This window comes from Tupaia chinensis, unplaced genomic scaffold, assembly GCF_000334495.1.
Source record: "Tupaia chinensis unplaced genomic scaffold, TupChi_1.0 Scaffold000515_1, whole genome shotgun sequence".
NCBI lineage: Eukaryota > Metazoa > Chordata > Mammalia > Scandentia > Tupaiidae > Tupaia > Tupaia belangeri.
The window spans coordinates 62,464-71,788 of record NW_006160028.1 but is presented as its reverse complement, the minus strand read 5'-3'; the positions used below and the strand labels follow the sequence as shown (position 1 = coordinate 71,788).

Below are 9,325 nucleotides of genomic sequence, written 5' to 3'. Positions count from 1 at the left end.
TATTTGCATCTGAGAGGAAAATACCTCCTATATATGTAGCATTTATACAAATCCATCCAACACTACGAAAAAGAAAGTTGGATAAGTAGCAATGTAGCTGAAGTCTTATACTTGAGGAAGAAAGAGGTTCTTTTATTGAAGAATTCTGACCAAAACCCTGGAAATACTCCATAACTAGTACATCATATTAGGATGTAACTAGTTTGATATAGGATCCTGTGATAAAGAAAGGAAGAAGAAGAAGGAAAAAAAGAAAAAGAAAAAGAAAACATGCCTCATTGTATGCATCCTTTTTTGCTTCCTTTATTTATCATAGAAATGTGAACCATTACCATGAGAAATTAGTACTCTAGCTTTCTGACTGCACGACTGGCTACCAAGATGGCGCCACAGAAAGACAAGAAGCCTAAGAGGTCAACCTGGAAGTTTAATGTGGACCTTATTCATGCAGTAGAAGATGTAATTCTTGACTCTGGAAATTTTGAACAGTTTCTGATGGAAAAAGGTTAAAGTCAATGGGAAAACTGGCAGCCTTGGGAATGTAGTTCACCCTGAACACCTCAAGAATGAAATCACAGTTGTTTCGAGAAACAGTTCTCTAAAAGGTATTCGAAATACCTCGCTAAGAAATACCTTAAGAAAAACAATCTTCACGATTGGCTTCCTGGGGTTGCATCTGACAAAGAAACTTACGAACTTCGTTACTTCCAGATTAGCCAAGATGAAGAAGGGTCAGAGTCTGAGGATTAGTTGAAGCCTGGCCTTACCGGGCTTTGCTTACTAAGTAAAGCATGCAGGGTACATGAGAAAGAATCTTCTGGAAATAGACTTTTAATTTATTAATGAATAAAAATCACTGCTTGTAAAAAAAAAAAAAAAGAAAAGAAAAGAAATTAGTACTCTAATATATCTAATCGCAGGACTTAAATATACCCTGGAATTTGAACTGATGGCCAATAGCAAAACTACACTTTAGTTTTGGTTGAATATTATTGATAATTCGATCTGTTATAACGGCATATGTGTATTAATTACTTAGACATTTGTCTATAGTCCACTTTTACTCTCCTGAATCGTCTTACATAACAAACCTTTTAGATTTCTAAGAAGAGAAATCAGAAGAGGCAAACTCACATTTTTCTTTTTTCAGTCTAAATCAAGGTACAGAGAAGAAGCAGGCTATAGCAGCTGCAACTCCGTCACAAGTTGGGTTCTGTGGAAACAGATGCTACGGCAGAGTTTGGGGTGCAAGATGTTCTAAAGATCAACACCTGCGAAGGAAGGTGGAGGAAGCAGGACTGGGTAGGGGAGACGTGGAAAGAAGCTGCACATAACATAAAGCCTGGCCAGTCTGGCAGGGAATTCTGGAGAGATTGGTACCTTCGAATTTTCTTGGATCAGGCCAAAATGCTAGGCCATCCTACCTGGTCTTGCTCACTCATGCTGTGGGTGGACTGGGAAGGGGAGGAGCTCAGGAAAGCAGGATCTGGAGTAAGGACAGACACTGAATAAGGTGACATTTGACCTTCCTGCAGCTGGGCGGCGAGTCCTTCTTTGAAGAATTCTCTAGAGTGCCACATAGAACAATCTTAGAGCCTGAAGCAGAAGAAAAATTCTATCCCCCTCTTAATTTAGTATTAATAGACAGCATGCATTTTTCCATTTATTTTGATTTTTAAAATGAATTCAAATATTTATCTTGGCTCTTGAATTTTTTGGGCACTCCTTAAGTTTTACACCCTAACTCTCCCTACTACCTCTGTGTCTATCATGATCCTCCGAGAAAGGAATGAAAAAGACTTATATATAGTTTCACATGCTCTTTCTCCCAGGAGGCATTATGTCTTCCAGAAGCTTTCGATCCAGTAGGGACATAACAGTCTATTGTAACAGAAATAATGCCGAATAGAAACTCGGGAAAACTGACTTTATGACTCATTTATACAAGCTCTATAGAATAAATCGTCCCACTCCCCATGCAGTTTTCCTGTGATACCTACATCCCCAGTAGTCCTAGACCTTGAGGTAAGTTAAACAAGTTGATGCCATATGGCATAAAGAATATTAGGGGATTTTATTGGCCACAGAGCACCTACCATATAAATGGGGATCTGGCATAATGCTGACTGAGCCTAACTGAGAAATGAAAATGTTCCCAAAGATGTTAGAAATACCAATATTAGAATATCCCCCAGATGCTTTCCAATTCCATTCCATCCATCATCAAGCCAGCTCCCCTAATAAAGTAACCAGAGCAGAATTTTCTAGTGTCACTTTTTTTTTCAGAAGTCTTTTTACCTTCATTATAGCATGATTTTCAAAACCACGATAAATGTAACAATTAGATTCTAAAGCATACAGTAGTTGCAGACCTTGAGGTAAGTTTGATTTCTAAAATGAATTCAAATATTTATCTTGGCTGTTGAGTTTTTTCAGCACTCCCTTAAGTTTTATACCCCAACTCTCCATCCAAGTGTTATTTCCTATGAGGATAAATGGATATTTGAGATAGAAATCATTTTGATTTACCTCCCAATCTAGAGTCCCTTGTAAAGAAGGGTATCCTAGTCTCTATTAGGGATTAGCTGTAAAGATAGAGTCAGAAAGGATGTGACCCGGAAGAAGAAAAACCTAGCCTGTTACTCAATGGACTAGGAACAACGTGAGCAACAAAAAGAGAAGAGAGAAACAGAGCGATGGATACCTTCTGTCTAAGAGAGTATGGCGAGGAAAGAATGCCACATGGCAGAGCATAAGACAAGGCCGTTCAGCCTGTCTTCCTACTCCTGGCTGAAAAGCCAGAGGGGAGAGGTGTGTTGGAGATACTGAGGGCAGCTCTGAAGGCCGAGCAGGCCCTGAAAGGCGACAGTACGAGGCGGTCCTCAGTCAGGCTAGAGCAATCAAGCTAGTGTTCCCTGGAGAGTGACTCTGAGGGAGAAGGAGGACTTAGCCAGGGCTTCCCCAACAGGGAAAACAGCTGTACTGGTTTTTGTAGAGCTACCACAGTTTTAGCACGAAAAGTCTCACTAACCTTTCAGACTCAGGCAAACCAAGATAGTGGCTCACCTCATTTCTCAAGCCACACAGACCTTCTTTTTTTTTTTTTGGAGATATTTTCACTATAGGGCACGTTCATTCGCCAGACAGAGAGAGACACATAGAGACAGAAAGCGAGAAATCACCCCCCAGGGGGGATGGTCACGCCGCAATCCCTTCTCCTCCACTCTCCTCTCGGGATCTTGGGCACGCACGCACAGGCGCCCGGAGTGAGTTTCAAGCCACCGGGTCCGGGACACGAACCGCAGTCGACTACATGGGAGTCCAGCAACATAGCCATTACGCCAATTGCTGATTCCCACACACAGACCTTCTTTACATAGGACTAAAGCTACCCATATGGTCTGGGGAACATATTTTTGCTGATTTTATAGCATTTGTCCTTCCATGGGATCGTGCAGGAGAGTGCAGGATGAGAAAATCTCATGGCAACGTTTTAGCATAGACAACTGAGGCCAGGGAAGATATGGGGCAAGTGGCAGACACCGGTAGCAAAAGTGTTACAGTATCCAGAGGAAGCAGACAGATAGCAGCTCCAGGCTGCATCTAAGCAAAGACAATTGATCAACAATTGAAGGGTAACCATGGTGAAGAGAACCCAGAAGCTTCCATGTAGGTTTGTTGAGCTCTATTCTGTTTTTGTTTTACCTTCAAGGGCATGGTAAGGTATGCATCTACATACCAGTTTCATGGGGAAAATTATGTATGTGCATGCAAAGGGTAAATTTTTAAAAGACTGAATATTTATCCAAAAAATATTGAGTACCTTCCAACCCTAATTAAATGATTTCTTAAGGCAAAGATCATCAATAACTATTGAAACATTTAGTTAAATGTTGACAGGACACTAGATATTTGCACAGATACACAGTATCAATCCATAAAATACCTAGTTGTAAAAGGAAAGTGTAAGGGCTGGCAGGTGGCGTGGTGGTTAAGGGCACTGAACTTCCCCAAGACTGACCACAGTTCGAGTCCTGGGGGGACATGGAAGTTTGCTTTCTCATTTTCTCTCTCTCTCTGTCCCTCTCTGATGAAATTTAGATAAAATAAATAAATAGATATACAAAGTTAAATAAAATAATTCTTAAATAAGTAAATAAGTTTTTTTGGAGCAGTTTCTGCTATAAGGCATGTGCACTTCCCAGAAAGACAGATAGAAAGCAAGAAATCACCCCCCCGAGGGCGGATGGCCATGCTGCAATCCCTTCTCCACCCTCTTCTCAGGATCTTGGCCATGCACACACATGCCGTACCCGGCGTGAGTTTAAGCCACTAGGACTCGAACCACGGTCTACTACATGGGAGTCCAGCGACATAGCCATTACACCAACTGCTGGTCCCAATAAATTTTTTATTAAAAAAGTAAAGTGTAGCTTTGCAAACTAACATAATAACCAATCTTAGTGTCAGTAATAATGGGAAAAACAAGTCATACACCCTCTGACATGATGCAGTATGAAGAACACTGGTGTTCTCACTTAAAGAGTCCCACCCAATTGTTGGGTCATTCTACAAGACAAGCTGTCCTCAACAATCAATGTTACACAAAGAAAAGGTAGGACATTTCACAATGTAGAAAGATCTTAGAAATTTAATGAAATTTATTGGTCTCTGATTTGATCCTATATGCACTGGGGAAAATTATAGAATTAAAAGATAGACTGAGTATTAAATGATATTAAAATATGAATTTTCAAGGTAAACTGGTTATAGAAAAAATAAAGGAGAATAGCAACTTATTTTGAAAGATACATATAATATTTAGAGATAAAATGTAGTGTTGTTTGTGATCAAGTTTAGAAAAACCATAATAAGAAAAACAAAAAAAGAGAGAGAGAGAAAGCCAATATGGTAAAATACAAATGATCATTAAGTGAATGCTATTGTTAAATGAGGACAATATCATTTCTTCTATTTTTTCTTAATTTTGAAAACATGTATAACAGAAGTTAAAAATACAGACTGTTCAAATAAAAGGAATGGTTTACAATTAATTTGCCCACTAGTGTATTTGTCTGTCTGTTTCTTTGTTGTTTTTGTTTTTGTTTTTGTTCTTTTACCTCCTAATACATGAGAGCTCATGAGGAAAATAAGGTCAGTTAAACAAAGAATAAAGATTTGATTTCCTTCAGGTGTAGTGTGAGTTCTACAGCTACCAAATTAAAGTACAGAAAAATGAGGAGTGGGACCAGCAGTTAGCGTAATGGCTATGTCGCTGGACTCCCACATAATCAACTGCAATTCGCGTCCCGGACCCGGTGGCTTAAAACTCACACCAAGTGCATGTGAGTGCGTGCCCAAGATCCCGAGAGGAGAATGGAGGAGAAGGGATTGTGGCATGACCATCCCCCCTGGGGGGTGATTTCTCACTTTCTGTCTCTCTGTCTCTCTCTGTCTGTCTGGCGAGCACACGTGCCCTATAGCAAAAACCTCTCCAAAATAAATAAATAAAAAGGAAAAAAAGAAAAATGAAGATTAAACATACTAAAACATGATACATAGATATCATTAAAGCCCTTTGCTTTCTGAGACTCCTGCTTCTCCTGAGAAGGAAGAACTACCCCCTCGAATCCTCTCTGACTCATTCTGCTTCATTGCCCCTCATTGCCTTCCCTACAAATATGTCAATAGTTCAGATGTTCCTTGGATGCTTCAAACCCCACGAGTTTAAAATTAAATCCAACTTAATTATCTCTATGAATCAAATCTTGTTTATTTGTAAGATACGCAAAATGACTAACTCAGATTTTGAAACACGGTAGAATTTTACCAAGTAGTAGTCGCCTCACTACTGTAATGAATACTACTCTAATTAATTCCCCTTAATTTATTTTATTTCCCTTGACATTTGATTAGCTGATTCTCCACAGTATCTCCACACATATCCCAGGTTATTTTCCATTTCTACTACTCTATGCTCATCTATTATTTCTCAATTCTCACCTATTATTTCTCAAGTATTCCAACTGTACTTTATATTGGATTCATATTCTGTATTTTGCCTCCTGTCATATTAATCATGTCATGGTAGAATGGAGCTTAGTACAGGGTTTAAGAGCTTGGGCTATAGAATTACACTGTGTCAGTTCAAATCCCATTTGTAGTCAAGTATTAAGCTAGTAATCTTAACTATAACTTTGCAGCATAGCTATACTAATTGGCCCTCCACCACATGCTTTTAGTAAGAAATAAGTTAGGCTATACACATAAGTCACTTAAAACGTAAGTCTGACACATTGTAAGAGATTTAGACAGGTTCTCAAAATAGAATTAATGGTTAGAATGGGCCGTGAAATATAAACCTACTCTCCTAATTCTGGATATTTATGCAGTTATTACTATTTTTTCAAATTCTATTGTAATTAAAATCCTCACAAAATTTAAATAGATGCTCAACTCATATCGTATGCCTTAGAGTATATAAAGTACATACAATTTGCCTATCTGTTAGAAATGTATAACAATATCTATTTTTAAAGAGATTGCCAGATACTGGAGACAGTATAGGAGGGGGTTTTGTAATGGGGTGGGAGGGAGGTAGCCATGGGAAAAACAAACAAATAAAACATTAAAATGTCACAAAAGTGAAAAGTTGTCTGTTGATAATAATGTATGCAGTAATATTTTTGACTTGACTAATATGCATTGGAGTCATTCTGGGAGGAAAAAATGTTGTACACTGTAAAAATGTACAGTGATTAAATATAAATTTAAAAATTAAAAAAAAATTTGCACCAAAAATAAAAATAAATTTGTACCCATGTGACTCTAGTTGCTGGATATCACCTAAACTATCTTAAAGAAAATTAAGACTATTATAATAAAAATCTGAAAAAGAAAAGATTTGCCAATGGAGAATTATTTATTTCATATTTGTCAAATTAATAGAGAAACATTTCATTGCTTAAATTTTAATTTCCTAAATTCAAAGAGACTTGTATCCATTCAAAAGCGAATTTCATTATGATTCAAATCTTGATTAAAAAACAAACAAAACACTAAAAAACTAACGCCCACAAAGGTGAAGTTATTTGCCAAATATCACATATCATTTACTGTCCAATCCAGGGAGGAAGACTCTGGTCTCCTTCCTGGGGTTTCTCAGGGGCCCTATACAATGTTGCTACTAGCAATTCTATTTGTGCTTAATAAAGTTTATACCCCCCACCCCCGCAAGCATTTTCAGAGAAGACAGGAGCTTTCCTCCTATTACTTCCCCATAGTGCTTTCCAGAGTCCCTTTCAAGTCTCTGGGAAATGATGTAGTATATGAATCGCATACCAGATAAATAATAACAAAATGAATTAACTAGCAGTATTGAACAAATCAGATTTTTAAACATTCTTATGATATGTTTGGTTGTGTGGTGTCACTGAATTAATTTGCATGAATATAAGACAGTTTGCCATAGAAAAATTTTAAAAAGGCAGTAATAGTATTTTAAAGATGAACCTGAGAGGAGTGGAGTTTAAGAAATGAAAGAGTCTTACCACAGGAAACAGCAAACGTGTGCATGAGTTTAAGTTAAAAGTCTAAAACAGGGAGTGCGTTTGGGATTTAGGGGGGGATTCCTTGTTCCAGTTTAAACTCTTCATTTGCTTCTGGGACCTAATTGTTTTCCTAGAAAATCAGATTCCGGCTGAAGGTCACACGTCTGCAAAGGTTGCTCTCCCAGTGCAGATGACTCCTGCAGAAGCAGAGTGTGCCCTTAAACCTGTGTGGTGTGGGGGTGACTGTGCTTCACTGCCCATCCCTTGTGGGGAGGACATGAGTGAAGACCTAGGTGAGGGAAATGACCTGCCCATCAAAAGTGGCGCTATGGGAGCTTCCCAGGTGAAGAGGGAGAGACTTGTGAGAGAAATGGCACAGATCAGGAAGCAGGGTGTCAGGCTAAGGAGTTTGGAATGTATTTGCTCCTTTTAGGAAGCTGTTAAAGAATTTGTAGGCAAAGGGATAAATGTTTAGATTTGCATTTGACTTCAAGTAGAGGATGGGTTGGAGGGGAGACACATGAGAATCTGAGGGAGAGAGGAGGAGACAATGATGATAATTCATTTAGGAAGTCGTTTTAAAAAGTAAAGAAGCAGCAGTAAGTGTTACAGTTGAGAGGTTGACAAGGAATTTGAAAAGCTAGAGGAAGCATTTAAGAGGCAACTAGAAATATTGCATTCATGTCTCTTTTACAGCATTTTTTTTTTCTAATTTGCTAGAGGGCACATGTGTGCCTCCGAGAGGAGAAGAAGACCCTCAATAGGGTGTGGTCACACTACAATCCTTTCTGTTTCTTCATCTACCTGGGATTCTGGGCGTGCACACATGTTCTGTTTGTCAAGCTCCCAGGGCCAGAATTTGAACTAAATGGTCAGCCTTGTGGAATCTGGCTTCCTTAACAACCAGGCCACAGGGCTGGCCCTATAGTAATTAAAAACTGTTCCCCACCAGAACACAAGTACTGTCAGTGTGTTGTACTTATTTTAAGGCAGGCATATTTGTAGCTTTTTTCAAAGCATTAGCCACGCATTACTTACTTTTTTTTTTATAGCTTTTGGATAAATGAATTAATGTACGGAATAATTTCATATCAAAGAAGTTTTTTAATGCAGTTCTTATATTTTTTTACTTTGTTTTCACACACAGTGCGTTATGTAATATGTAGAACTGCTTCATTTTTCAGGTGGGGAAGTGTTAATACAGCTAATATGGGGAGAAGACAATTTTCTTACTCTCTTTTCATGTTCCAGTTTTCTTCCTACATAACCAAAATCATTTGTCAGAAATGAAAGTAACTTTCTTTCTTTCTTGTCCCGATCCACAGGACAGTCAAACAGTCACCTAAGGGAGGGAGTGAGAGAAGGGACAAACACACAGAGTGGAGAGAAGATGAGGTGCTGATCAAGTCTCAAGTTTATTGAAGAAGAATGGTGAGTTTATATACAGGTTGGTGGGCATTGATTGGTTGCCCGAAATGCAAATAAGGTATTACAGCATGGACCAATCATTAGTGTCCCGGAAGTTGCCCTCAATGCAAATGAGGGATTCTAGTTCAACCAATCAGCAAGTATCCTGCAATTGCAAACAGGTGTCCAGCCAACAAGAGGCACATTATCTCTCCCGTTGCCTAGAAACCTATCCACCCTGCAGGAAGAACAGTTGATTACATAGTTTCTGGGAAATGGTTTGCTCAGTGAGGAAATGAAAGTTAAACCCAAAGGTTTCTAAGATGGCAGATAGCTCTTACGATGGCTTCCATATGCAGTGACCTCCA

General features: G+C 38.7%; 1 pseudogene; it reads left to right on the top strand.

Moving 5' to 3' along the window:
- Positions 1-381: 381 nt before the first annotated feature.
- LOC102483544 (60S ribosomal protein L22-like 1 pseudogene) lies at positions 382-750 on the top strand (annotated as a pseudogene).
- Positions 751-9,325: the final 8,575 nt, after the last annotated feature.